The sequence below is a fragment of the Cryptomeria japonica genome, chromosome 9, assembly GCF_030272615.1.
Source record: "Cryptomeria japonica chromosome 9, Sugi_1.0, whole genome shotgun sequence".
NCBI classification, from domain to species: domain Eukaryota; kingdom Viridiplantae; phylum Streptophyta; class Pinopsida; order Cupressales; family Cupressaceae; genus Cryptomeria; species Cryptomeria japonica.
Genome location: NC_081413.1, coordinates 72,104,380 through 72,118,618, shown reverse-complemented (window position 1 = coordinate 72,118,618; position 14,239 = coordinate 72,104,380).

Below are 14,239 nucleotides of genomic sequence, written 5' to 3'. Positions count from 1 at the left end.
ATCAAGTTCATTTGTTGTTTTTTTCTGTAGAGACATTCCTAGGCTTCATGGAACAAATTACAAAGTATGGAAGATTCAGATGGAGACTCATATGTGATGTCTTGGCAAGGAGATTTGGGAGATCACTGAGAATGTCTATACACCTCATAATCTGGAATCTGGCAATCCTCCTCCAACAATCTTGGATAAGGACATTGAAAATAATTTTATAGCTAGAGAAGCCCTTTTGTGTGCACTTTCTAATCAGCAAATTATGGGACTATTTGACAAATCAATTGCGAAGGCTATATGGAATCAATTGGAGACTCTGAATGAAGGTGACCCTACTATTAAAATTGCTAAACTTGATGGTTACCAGGTGAAATATGAGAACTTGAAGATGGAAGAAGATGAAAGAATTACTTCCTTTATGGAGAGAGTTAATACAATTGTCATGGGAATTTAGTGTTCTAGTGGATCTCTGAGCAAAGATGAAATAATTTCTAAAGTATTGAGAGCTTTGCCACTGGCTTATAAGATGAAGGCTACTACAATTAATGAGTTGAGAACTATGGAAAACACCTATGTTAATAGGAATACCTTGGTTGGGAAGTTATTTTCTTTTGAGGTTGAGAAATTTGGTCCTTTTGGAGTTGCAAAATTTGAACCTAATTTTCACGCATCTACATAATCTACCAGCAAGAGTGATTGGAAAGCCTTATATGCTAAGGAACTAGAGGAAATGAAGAAAGAAGATGAAAATTTTGAGCAACTTGAAGCCCTATTTGCAACAAAGGTACCTAAAGGTCTTGCGAGAAGTAAGTATGAAGGAAAATCAACTTTTAAATGTTTTGCATCTAATAAGATAGGTCAGTTTTCATGTAGATATCCTGAAAGGAATTCAAGATTTGAGGAAAGAGTTAAAAGATCTTTTAGACCTAACCATGATTATCAAAACAAACATAAGTATAAGAGAAACAAAGACAAATCATGCTACTATGCTAATGAGGAAGGTGTGACTGATTTTGATGATGAACCAACACAAGATTCAGCTTGAGGATCCGGTAATGGAAAGGAATGGGTATTTTTGGCTATCAAGGAAGATGATCTGGTACCTAAAGAAAAGGCCCTTGCTGCTAAAATTGAAGACAAGGATGAATGGATGATAGATAGTGGATGTTCACATCATATGACTTGAGATAAAAGGAACTTTCTCAATAATTTGATGGTGGTTTGGTTAGATTTGGAGATGAAAAAGCATGCATGATCAAGGGAAGATGGACCATATCACTTGATGCTAAGCATGATACTGATAATGTTTATTATGTTCAAGGTTTAAGGCATAAACTTTTGAGTGTAGAATAGCTGGTGGATAAGGGATTTCATTTATAGTTCAAGGATGGAAAATGCAAGATTATCAACAAATCTGGATTGAAGATTGCAACCGGTACTCAGACTAAAGGTAACATCTTTCATTTGAACTCTGGTGAGAAGACATGTTTGATTGCACAAATTGATGAGAGTTGGTTATGGCATAAGAGGTTGTGTCATGTGAATTTTGATTGCATTGTAAAGATCAGTTCTACTAAGGTAGTTAGAGATATACCTAAGATTGTGAAGCCCTATAATACGGTATTTAAGGAATGTCAAATGGGAAAGCAAGTCAAAACATCTTATAAGAGTGTACAAGAAAAATCTAATGATGTTCTTGATCTTATTCATATTGATTTGTGTGGTCCTACCAGAATGAACATTTTTCAGGGTTATAGATATTTTATGCTAATCATTGATGACTATTCTAGAATGATGTGGGTTACTTTTCTAAGGGATAAATCTAAAGTATTTGAAAAGTTTAAAATATTTAAAGCTAAAGTTGAGACAAAGACAAGATTGAAGATTGAATACTTAAGGTTTGATCTGGGTGGAGAATTCACATCCGATGAATTTAACAGTTATTGTGAAAAGAATAGGATAAGGAGACAGTTATCTACACCCCGAACACCTTAGCAGAATGGAGTTGTGGAAAGGAAGAACAAAACTATCTTGGATGCGGCTAGAAATATGATGATGGAAGCTACTCTGCCTCATATCTACAGAAGAGAAGGTGTGAGCATGAAAGAATACACATTCAATAGAGTTCATGTTGGGACTCATTAAATTTGAGTCAAGTTTAGAGGTCCAATTCAAAATTTTGATCCGCATTTCTAAATGATCATAAAATAAGTCAGTTTGAATGGCCTAGTTAGAGAGAGGGTAAAATGGAGCTAGTTGATTTTCGAAGGGTAAGGCTTGGGAAGCATGTCCTACACCTTTAATTTGACCTATGAAGTGATGTGCAACTTTCCGATTTCAGTTTGGATCAATTTATTGGGTACCCATTTCAAGGGGTGAGTTGAAAGTGCATTTTAGGTGCAAATGCAGATTTTACCAAGTAGCCTACTTTGAGTGCTTATATATTTTTCCCCATTGATCGTCATGGATAATTTCAAAATGGATTCAATTCTATGCATAAATTTGAGTCGACATGAAAATTTTCAAGTCTTTATGAAACCATTTGCAGTTGGTGTTGTATGACAAGTCATTGTTTCAGCTACTAGTCGGAGCCCTGTTTTGCATAAGTGTAAAAGTTGCCTTAGTAAGTGTCATGCCAGAATGTTTTTTCTGGGATATTGCTGGTATAAATGAAAATCTATGTTTCTAGTTTTAAGCTCCTGCCAATCCGTTTGGTCAATTTTCAAAAGGGTTTCTTAGGCCATCTGTTTCAGTGATCCGTACTTTCATTGTTGTATCAATTAAAGTAGCTATTTTCATGAGCTCACTTTTTGTACCTAGTCATCCTTTTGGTCGAACTGAGCATTCTAAGTTTTGATATGTACTTCAAGGTACCTATGACTCAGATTTGAGGATCTATGGAGATCATTTGATATTTTTAAGAAAGGCATCATGTGTTGCTTGCGCATTGACTTCATCAAGTCCGTAGTGCCGACAAAGCCAGTTGGTCATTTTTGACAATTAATATCTCTTCACTCAGGATTCATCCTTAAAAACCTTTTAGTAGAGTTCATGCTTGTATATCAGAGTACACGCCTGTCAGATGGTGAGGTCCAGAAAGGTGTTTTGACCAGTTTGAAAATTACGTCTTCGCAATTAAATGCAAAAATGTGGCATAGGCGTCTGAAAGTTGCAAAACTCAGTTTGATGATCCGAAAATAATGTCGATCGATTCCAAAGGTATGTTTAAGGTTCCTGAGGCATTTCGAAGGTGAGTTGCATGAAAAAGAATTTTTTTTTAGTTGGACCCACTTTGGGGCCCGACCTGGCTCATGCTCGATGGTTTTCAATTCATGGTAATGTATATCAATGTCAACTCGACTGTAATTCGCCAGTAGGATGGTGAGAGGTGACTTCAGTGTACTTTTCATTTATGGATTTATGGATGTGTATCTTGCATACTAGTTGCAAACCTCAAATAATTCAGAGAGATGTCAAATTTACCAATATATTATTAAGTGAAAAATGGAAGCGAAAGTAGTAGATTTTGGGTTTTCAAGGGAGGAGCCGCCTAGTGAAGTAACTCATGTCGATGGATACATTTTTTTACCTTGATCCTTAATATACCATAGCAAACAACTTGGTAGAGAAAAGTGGTATGGAATGGGTAAGACCCATTGAAGTTTTCAGCGAATCCCATTGGCTAGGTGAAATGACAAAATTTATAACTTTTGTTTGATTTTCCCTCAATGGCGTAGCAGTTTAGAGGCCAAATAAACTCTAGAAGAATTTCATTGTGCCTCCCAAGTGTTCCCTATTGTGTATCAATGTCCTTTGGCATTGAAATTTAGTTTCAAACCTTTTCAAAATTTCTAGCAGATCCAAACATAAAATGTATGACGATTTCCCCTATTTTACATGGCATGGTATAGCATTGAAACCTTCAGCAAATGCAACATTGTTCTCCTCCCCCATGTGAAACCTCTAGCAAGGTGTTGAATTTGAAGAAGGTTGTGGAAACTTTATGCAAATGCAATTGGCATGGTGCCAAAATCCTATCCTCCTGCGTGGCAAACCTTTTGGAAATGATGCAAAAGCTCTATTGGAGATGGTGTTGAAGAGGCAATATGGAAACCTCCATCGTAGTACAATTTGGCAGGCTTCTAGCCAAATTCCCCTCTCTGTGTGGTATGGGCAGCGCTACAGAAGCTCAAATACATGCTCCCTGCATCGTGTGTGGCTATTGAAAAGGCCACCGAGAAACTTAAAGCAGCTGAATCCTCTCTGCATGGAGTGAAAACCATCAAAAAACTTTCAAACTAATTCCAATTTGGTAGGTGTAAAGTGTGATATTCTAAAACTTCCAAAGAAAATTGCAACTAGCAGATGTGGCACCCAAACCTCCCACATATGATATGCTAGAGGCGTTGAAAGAGGTTTTAAAATTTCACAAAATGCAATCAACAGAAAACTTTTAAAAAAAATGCACAGTCCCAGGCTTGAGTATTACTCCCACATTGGCTGGGTAAGGGAAAATTTTAGCATTTATAAGCAAAGCTCCACACAAGTATAGTGTCGAAAGCTAAAGGCTTTTGACACAAGATGTTGATGGGCACCTAGGTGGACCCCACACATATGGGTTAGCTTCCTGAGGTGACCAAGGCTGACAAATGGCGACTAGGTGGACCCCACATAGGCATGGATCTTGAGGCAGGCAAGTTTTGCAGAGAAAGGGAGACTTAACCAGTGAGCAAGTTGCAAGAAATCTACGGTTCGCATTGATTCACGAAGGGAATCTATGGTGCACATTGACTTGCGAAGGGAATCTACGGTGCATGTTGATTCACAAAGGGAAGATGTTCGAAGAATACCCTTTGTGAAATGGCAAAAAGCATGTGCAAAAAATGAAGGCTAAAGATCGAACATGTTCAGCGAGATCCAACAGTGCACGTGGATTTGTGAAGGAAAGATGCATGTTCGTTACCCATTGTAAAATAGCGAAAGATGAAATGGCGCACAGGTGGCAGGTCTAGATGGAAGTCCAGCTCGTGGGTCCCACTGACATGGCAATGATGTGGCAACAATGTGGTCGACAAGCAAGCAGCCCAGTGGCAGTGACGAAGCGTACACATGGCGGATTGATGAGGTGTCATTTGAGGTGGCACCTAGTGGACCCCATTAGCCAATTGGAGGCTACCATGTGGCAGGACATTAGGGAAAAAATTAGGGTGAAAAATTAAATTAAAATATATAGTTGAAACTATATAAGAAATTCGAAAAATTTAAATGATGTGCGCACATGAAGAATTAATTCACTCAGAGGCTCATTGTTTCCCAAAATATCAAGTATTATATGTCATCGGAAAGCTCTCAAGATGAGGAATCCATTTATGAGGTTTGTTTCAACAAATTTGGGATATTTATAGAGAAGTCTCTATGGGAAAGTGAAAGGAAAGTGAAATTTAGTTAGAAGAAAAGACACTTGGCAAACTCTGATGAATTCTAATATTTTTCCCTCCTCTTCTTATTCCCATTTTCTTCTCATTGTAATGGTTCCAGAATTTTGGAGCAAGTGCTCTAGATTTCATGGCTTCCAGTTCTGAACTTCTTAACCCAAATTTGTAAAGTTCTTTGGTTTGTTTCAGGGTACAGAGATTACATTGCAGGATAGTAGATTGTTTTCTAGTTGCAGATCTTACTTGTGTCAGGCATGAGTAAATATCCCACAATATTATCTTTGTGTATGTATTTCATTATTATGAATTGAATCCTCAAGGAGGATGAAATGTGTCAATTTTGAGGAGATTGTGTGATTGTTTATAGGTATCCTTCAATGAAGGTTTTAAACCCTATAATCAGTCATGAATAATGGAATGTGTCCTAGATCTGATAATTTTGTGAATGGAATTGAGTAATGCATTATTATAAGGTGTTAATGTAGGAATATTGTTCAAGGAAAATCAATTTGTAACTAGGATACACATTTGCAATTCTTTGTGTGACTTTGTTGCCCAATGAACAAGGCACTCGTCTTGCAGAATTGGGGATAGTTTCAGATTTATACAATTTAAAGATAATCCTTTTCCCTTTATGTTTAGGGGTTTGTGTTCTATTCTTTCCAAGCTCTATTTCATCCTATTGTTTGTACATATCTAGCCAATCTGTAGTGTTTCCTAACGTGTTGAGCTTGTGAAATGATCTATCTACTTGTTGTTTGATGTTGTCATAAGTGTGTAATGAGTTAATTTCATGCATCAAAAGGGTGTCCCCCCCTAGGTCTAGCAGAAACTGAAGTGCAGGAGGATCAATTAGGGTCCTATGTTATGTTGTCCAAGCCCTGATGTGTTTCATAGACTGACATTAGCCATTTCATAGAAGGATTGCAGGTGTACTTGGGTTAACCAGATTTGGTGAACAAAAGTTCATATCAAGGCTGACACCATAAACATACTTTATGATTTATCATTTGGTCATACACCTACAGTTAAGTATTTTAGAAGCTTTGGTAGTAAATGCTATATAAAAAGAGATAATTCCATTGGAAAGTTTGATCCTAGATGTGATGAAGGGATATTTCTTGGTTATTCTAATAAAAGAAAAGCATATAGATGTTATAAAAAAAGATTGCAAAGAATTATGGAGAGCACTAATGTCAAGGTGGATGAGAAAAACAAAAATCAAATCAAAACTTATGAGAGAGAACTGGTAGTGGAGATGATCATAACTGAACTGGTAGCACCTGTAGTAGAACATAATGTTGAACCAGTTACTCCGGCAATATTAGAAAATTCAATAGTAATTGAAGATCAAATGAGAGGAATAGAAATTCAGAAGACTCCTCGGTATGTAAGGTTGAATCATTCAGAAGATCAGATCTTTGGAGACAAGAACAAAGGAGTGATGACAAGAAGAAGGTTGGTAGCTAGTGAGGTATGTTTAATTTCTCAAATTGAACTGACATCAGTAATTGAAGCATGTAAAGATGAAAGTTGGATGAAAGCTATGGAAGAGGAATTGGATCAGATAGAAAAGAATAATAGATGGACTTTAGTTCACCAGCCTAAAAATAAGAATGTTATTGGAACTAAATGGGTTTTAAGGAATAAATTGAATGAAGATGGACAAGTTGTGAGGAATAAAGCTAGATTAGTTTGTAAAGGATATTCTCAGAAGGAAGTAATTGATAATGATGAAACATTTTCTTTGGTAGCTAGGATTGAAGCTATGAGATTATTTCTTTCTTATGTTGCCCATAAGAACTACAAGGTTTATCAGATGGATGTTAAGTGTGCATATATGAATGGAGATGTTGAATAAGAAGTTTACATTGAGAAACCTGATGGATTTTCGCTTTCAGATGACAAAAACATAGTTTGTAGGTTAAGGAAAGCTTTATATGGATTAAAACAAGCCCCTAGAGCTTCGTATGCAAGATTGGATAAATATATTTTGAAGCTTACTTAAAATAAAGGTAATGTTGACAGTAATGCATGCTATAAGATCATTGATGATGACATGTTTATTGTTGAAGTCTTTGTTGATGATATCATTTTTGGAGGTGAGGATAAGTTATGCATGGAATTCTTTGAAAATATGAAGAATGAATTTGAGATGTATATGATTGGGGAGATGAAATTTTTCTTAGGTTTGCAGATTACTCAGACTGATAAAGGTATTTTCATCCATCAAACTAAGTATGCTAGAGATTTCTTGAAGAAATTTGGTATGGAAGATTGTAAACTGGTTGGTACACCTATGGTTACAAGTGAGAAGTTGACTAAGAAAGATGCATCAGTACCGGTAAATCCTATAAGGTATAAGTCTATGATTGGAGGTTTGTTATATCTAACTCAGACTAGACCAGATAATGAATGCAGTTTGTATTGTATCAAGATACCAAAGTGATCTTAGAGAGAATCATCAGAGTGTGGTGAAAAGGATTTTTAGGTATTTGCAAGGAACAATTGAACTTGGTTTGTGGTATCCTAAAACTGATGACTTTACACTATGTGCATATATAGATGTTGATTGGGTTGGAGATGTTGATGGCCGGAACAACACATCTGGTCGAGTTTTCTTTCTTGGAAACAAACTTGTTTCCTAGATTAGCAAGAAGCAGTAATGTACATCTTTGTCTACTGCTAAAGTTAAGTATGTTGCTGCTGCTACTAACTATACACAAGTTCTATGGATGAAGAAAATGTTGAAGAATATAAGGGTGGATTGTAATGAACCTATAGTTATTCACTATAATAACTCTGCTGCTATTGATATATCAAAGTATCTCGTATTTCATTCTAAGGCAAAACACATATCTATCAAGTATAACTTTTTAAAGGAGAAGGTGGAATCAAATGAAGTCAGACTAGTTTATGTGAACACTAAAGAGAAAATAGAAGATATCTTCACTAAAATTTTGGCTAAGGAATCATTTGAGTACTTCAGAGATAGATTGGGGGTTTCTGCCCCTTCGGTAAAGACCTGAATGTTGCCGACTGGCATTAGTCTGACATGCACTTACAAAGGTACTATTCATTTCAGATTGATGTGTTGGTGCTACTACTCAGGGGGAGTAGTCTGTTGGCAATTTGCAAGAATTGATTATGTGTTGCCTTGATGGTTTTTCATTGATGTCAATAGTAGCCGCTTTGGTTGTTTACTGATACCCAATTGGTCCCAATAGGATGATTGTTTTTTGGTTCATAAAATCATGTTGATCCGGTATACTCTGGTATGCTTTGGCTTATTGCTAAGATCTACTATTCATGCTACTCAAATATATATTAACTCAGTTGGTATTGATTTGGTGATTGGATGCTATCTTATATGCTCATAAGCTTGGTTTATTGATCTGGTGAGGGCTTCACCAGCAGAGATTTGTTGTAGATCTTTTGATATTATGTATAGGTGGTATTAATGCATCTTATAGAAGGGATTAAATATACTGATGGTGATTATGTTCGATCCTTGACTAATTGGGATCATTGTTTTAGCGTGTGTGGACCTAAACTTGGTCTGGTGCTATCTAGGTTTCAGACCGACTTAATGTAATGCATTGTTGCGACTTCTCAATGTGTTTTTCAGGATGACTTATGGGTTGGATGATATTTTTTTGGCTTCAGGATGACATTTTTTATAATTATGTAATAGGTTTTATTGTCTGGGTGGCCGACCTAATTGTTTAAGGTTGAGGGTTTGTATATATATATGTGTATGATCTCATTGTAGATTATGGTATGCAAGTGAATAATGTAATAATCATTCATGCAAAGGATTTGGTTGATCATAGGTGATTGACTTGGGTTTATGCTAGAGGTTTAAGTCTTCTAGTATTGAGCTTAACCGGAACTGTATTCATGCATAAGGGATGCTATATTCATTCTTCCTTCCGGATTGTAGTCTAGATTTTTATGTAGTTAGTGAGACTCCTTTTGTAATGAGCAGTATGCTCTAGGCTGCTGGCCTTCCTACAAGTACAAGCCCCTCAATTTGTAATCACATACTTATTGCATAAGTATTATCTGACTATGGGTAGGCTTCCCACTGTGGTTTTTCAGTTTACCGGGTTTTCCACATACAAATATTGGTGTCATGTGGATGGTAATTATTCTCTAATTGTTCCTTGTGCTTAATTGGTATATCTAGTATTTTGGTAATTGGTTTATGTATTCTAGTATTGATCTTATGTATTTTAGTTATAAAGTTTTAATTGCTTAAGGTTTCGGTAAATTGGTGACAACTGATTCAGCCCCCTCTTAGTTGTCCTTCAATTACTTGAACTATATAACAAATGGTATTAGAGCTTTGGTCCTCTCTGTAGAACATTAACTACTTGAGGAAGATCCTATGGCATCTAACAGTTGAAGTTCATCTAAGTCATCTGCAACTGTCTTTTAGAGAGAAATCCCTAGGCTTGATGGAACAAAGTACAGAGGATGGAAGATTCAGATGGTGACTCATCTGAGATGTCTTGGTAAGGAAATCTAGGAGATCACTGAGAATGGTGTAACCCCTTTTAATCCAGCATATGGAAATCCTTCTCTACAAACTTGGATAAGGAGATTGAGAATGATTGTAGAGCTAGAGAAGCCCTCTTGTGTGCACTTTCTGATCAACAAATAATGTGATTGATTGACAAATCAACAACAAAAGCTAGATGGGACAAGTTGGAGACTCTTAATGAAGGTGACCCTACTGTTAATATTGCTAAAATTCATGCTTACTGGGTGAGAGATGAAAATTTGAAGATGTAAGAAGATGAAAGGATTACTGCGTTTATGGAAAGGGTAAATGAAAGGGTAAATGGAATTCATTGTTGCGGTGGATCTCTGAGTGAAGATAAAATAATTTCTAAAGTTCTGAGAGCTTTACCACTGGATTATAATATGAATGCTACTGCAATTAACCAATTGAGAATAATGGATAATACATTTTTCAATAGGGATACCTTGGTTGGGAAATGATCTTCTTTTGAGCTTGAAGAATTTGCACCTTCTGGAGCTGTGAAGTCTGAACTTGCTTTTCATGCATTTACAATATCAATCGGCAAGTAAGATTGGAAATCTTTGTATGCAAAGGAACTGGAAGATATGAAGAGGGAAGATGAAGAATTTGAGCAACTTGAAGCCCTATTTGTTAGAAGAGTACCTAAAGGACCGGTAGGAAGTAAGTATGAAGGAAAATCACCCTTTGAATGTTTTGCATGTAATAAGATAGGTCATTTTTCATCTAGATGTCTTGAAAGGGATTCAAGATTTGAAGAAAGAGCTAGAAGATTTTTAATCCTAACCTTGGATATTAGAACAAGCATAAGTATAGGAGAAACATAGATAAATCATGTTACTTTGTGGATGAGGAATGTGTGACTGATTTTGATGATGAACCGACACAAGACTCTACTAGTGGTTTCAAGAATGGAAAGGAATGGGTATTCTTGGCTATCAAGAAAGATGATCTGGTACTCGAAGAGAATTTACCTCAAGAAAAGGTCCTCGCTGCTAAAATTGAAGATAAGACTGAATGGGTAATAGATAGTAGTTGTTCACATCATATAATTGGAGATAAATTGAAGTTTCTATATTTTCAAGAATTTGATGGCGGTCTGGATAGATGTGGAGATGACAAAGCATGCATGATCAAACAAAGAAGATTCATATCATTAGATGGTAAGCATAATACTGATAATGTTTATTATGTTTAAGGTTTAAGACATAATCTTTTGAGTGTAGGAAAGTTGGTGGATAAGGGATTTCAATTACAATTCAAGAATGCAAAAATGCAAGATCATTAATAGATCTGGATTGGAGATTGCTATCGGTACTCAGATAAAAGGTAATATATTTCATTTGAATTCCAGTGAGAGGACATGTTTGATTGCACAAATTAATGAGAGTTGGCTTTGGCATAAAAGGCTATGTCATGTGAATTTTGATTACATGGTAAAGATTAGTTCAACTAAGGCAGTTAGAGATATACCTAAGATTGTGAAGCCCTATAATCTGATATGTAAAGAATGTCAAATGGGAAAACGGGTCAAAACCTCTTTTAAGAGTATACAAGAAAAATCTAATGATGTTCTTGATCTTATTCATATTGATTTGTGTGGTCCTGTTGTTAGGTCCCGAAGACAACTGAGAGCAGGGGTGAATCAGTTGTCTAATGAATTTAAACCAAAAACAACTTAATTAACTTTCTGCTTAATACTGGTGAAATAGTCTATTATACCGGTGGACAGTTTTATCAAATAATTGCAATACCGGTAAAGATTAATGCATGAAACAAAAAGAGAAAGTCATCCACAACACATAACACCAATATTTGTACGTGGAAACCCTGTAAAGGGAAAAACCACGGTGGGAAACCTTACCCACAATCAGATGATATTACTACAGATAGTAAGTGTATACAAATGGGGTTTGCACATGCAGAAAGGCCAAGCACCTAGAGCTCACTGCTCAAACACAAAATGGGAGTCACACTGACTACAGTTGGATGGTTAAATCCAATAAGAATGTACTGCTCAAAATAGCATCTTCATATACTAGATTCAGTACCGGTGTAGTTCTGATTGTCTTCACAAAAACCCTCCTTCAACTTCAAATGATGTCTGCATGTATAGCTCTTCTTATTCTCGCATATACCTTCACACAATCCTTTTTCACATTCCACATTCGATCTTACAAATAAGATCTTACATTTATACCATACCCTAAGACCAATTTTGGTAGGTCGGCTCTAAAGGATAATACAATAAAATCATTTTACACATAAATTAATACCTAATGCAATAACCAATTCACCATGTCAGCTTAATGCATTTACAACAATAATAAGTCATCTTCATAGCATGCCATGCTGATCTGGAAAAGATGAACCTACCGGTGTATAACCTGGACCTATTTGCCAGTAACAACAAATATGCAAATATGAATATGCCAATTAATAAAAATCCAAGACAAGGTGTCCAGACAATGTCTTCAACAGAACCAAGTGTTTTCCATATCATTCCAAGTGCTAGTGATCATTATATCCTGACGGTGTACCAGATATCGGTGATTGTGCATAAGTCACTTGCTTGCCAGTGAATGTTGCTGATTTGTGCTAGAGTTGATGAGTGTTTAGTAGGTGTTGACATCAATGACAAAAACATACCAAAATACCAACAATCTCCTCCTTTGGTATTGATGGCAACACAAGATGTAAAAACCATCAAAGTGCCAAAATAGAAATGCCAAATACTAAAAACCAACAATCTCCCAAAAAAGAGATCATAACCAGAAATCGAAATATAGATACAAAGAGTAATAATCTCTCCCAAATAACAATCTCTCTCCCTGGGAGCAACATGTGTTTCCTTATGTTTTTCCATACCAATCTCTCCCCCTTTGACATCAAATGCCAAAGTTATTACCAAGCCAAGTTCATATACAAAATACCAATCAATTTAGTATACCAACTACTCCCCCTAAGAAGTAGCTTCCTTATCAAAGCCGGAGTAAAAGATTTCTTTGTTAATTTTGTTGGTTGATGACAAACATCAACTTCCCAAGTCTCTACTAGTGGGGGTATGACCCCAAGCTCATCTCTGAGATATTCAGCTCATCTCTGAGATATTCAAAAGTCTCCTTAGGCAAATGTTTATTGAAGATATCTACAATCTGCTCTTTAGTATTCACATAAACTAGTTTTATCTCTTTTGCTTCAACATTTTCCCTTAGAAAATTTAGTTTGATAGAAACATGTTTGGTTTTAGAATGTAATACCTGATTCTTAGATATATCAATTGCTACAGTGTTATCACAATAGATAGTAATAGGTTCCTTGCATTTTACCTTTATGTCTTTCAACATTTGCTTAAGCCATAATACCTGTGTATAGTTAGTTGTAGCTGCAACATATTCTGATTCTACTGTTGATAAAGATGTACAACTTTCTTTCTTACTTAACCAAGAAACTAGTCTGCTTCCAAGAAAGAATGCACCACCGGTGGTTCTTTTTCTATCATCCACATCTCCTACCCAATTTGCATATGTGTATGCACATAATTCAAAGTTTTCATCTCTAGGATACCATAATCCAAGATTTATAGTGCCTTGTAAGTACTGGAAAATCCTTTTTACTGCTAATTCATGATTTTCTCTAGGATTACTCTGAAATCTTGAAACAATACATACTGCATTCACAATATCAGGTTTGGTTTGTGTCAAATATAGTAAACCTCCTATCATATATTTGTATCTAGTTGGATTAGCAGGTGTAGATTCATCCCTTAGTTATAGTTTTTCATTTGTAGTCATAGGTGTGCTTATCGGTTTAGAGTTCTTCATCCCAAATTTCTTTAGTAACTCTTTTAAGTACTTGGATTGACTCAAGAATATACCTTTGTGAGTCTATGAAATCTGCAATCCTAAAAAGAATTTTATTTCTCCAATCATAGACTTTTCAAATTCTTGCTGCATTTTAATAGAAAAGTCTTTACACAATCCATCTTCTCCTCCAAAGATTATATCATCAATAAAAACTTCTATAACCAAGATGTCATCATTAGTCACTTTATAGTATAAGTTGCTGTCAGCATTACCTTTAGAAAAACCAATTTTCAAAAGATACTTAGCCAATCTTGCATACCAAGCTCTTGGAGCTTGCTTTAATCCATACAAAGCTTTTCTTAACCTGCAAACCATATCTTTGTTATCTGTCAAAGAAAATCCTTCAAGTTGTTCAATGTAAACTTCTTCTTCAAGATCTCCATTTAGAAATGCACATTTAA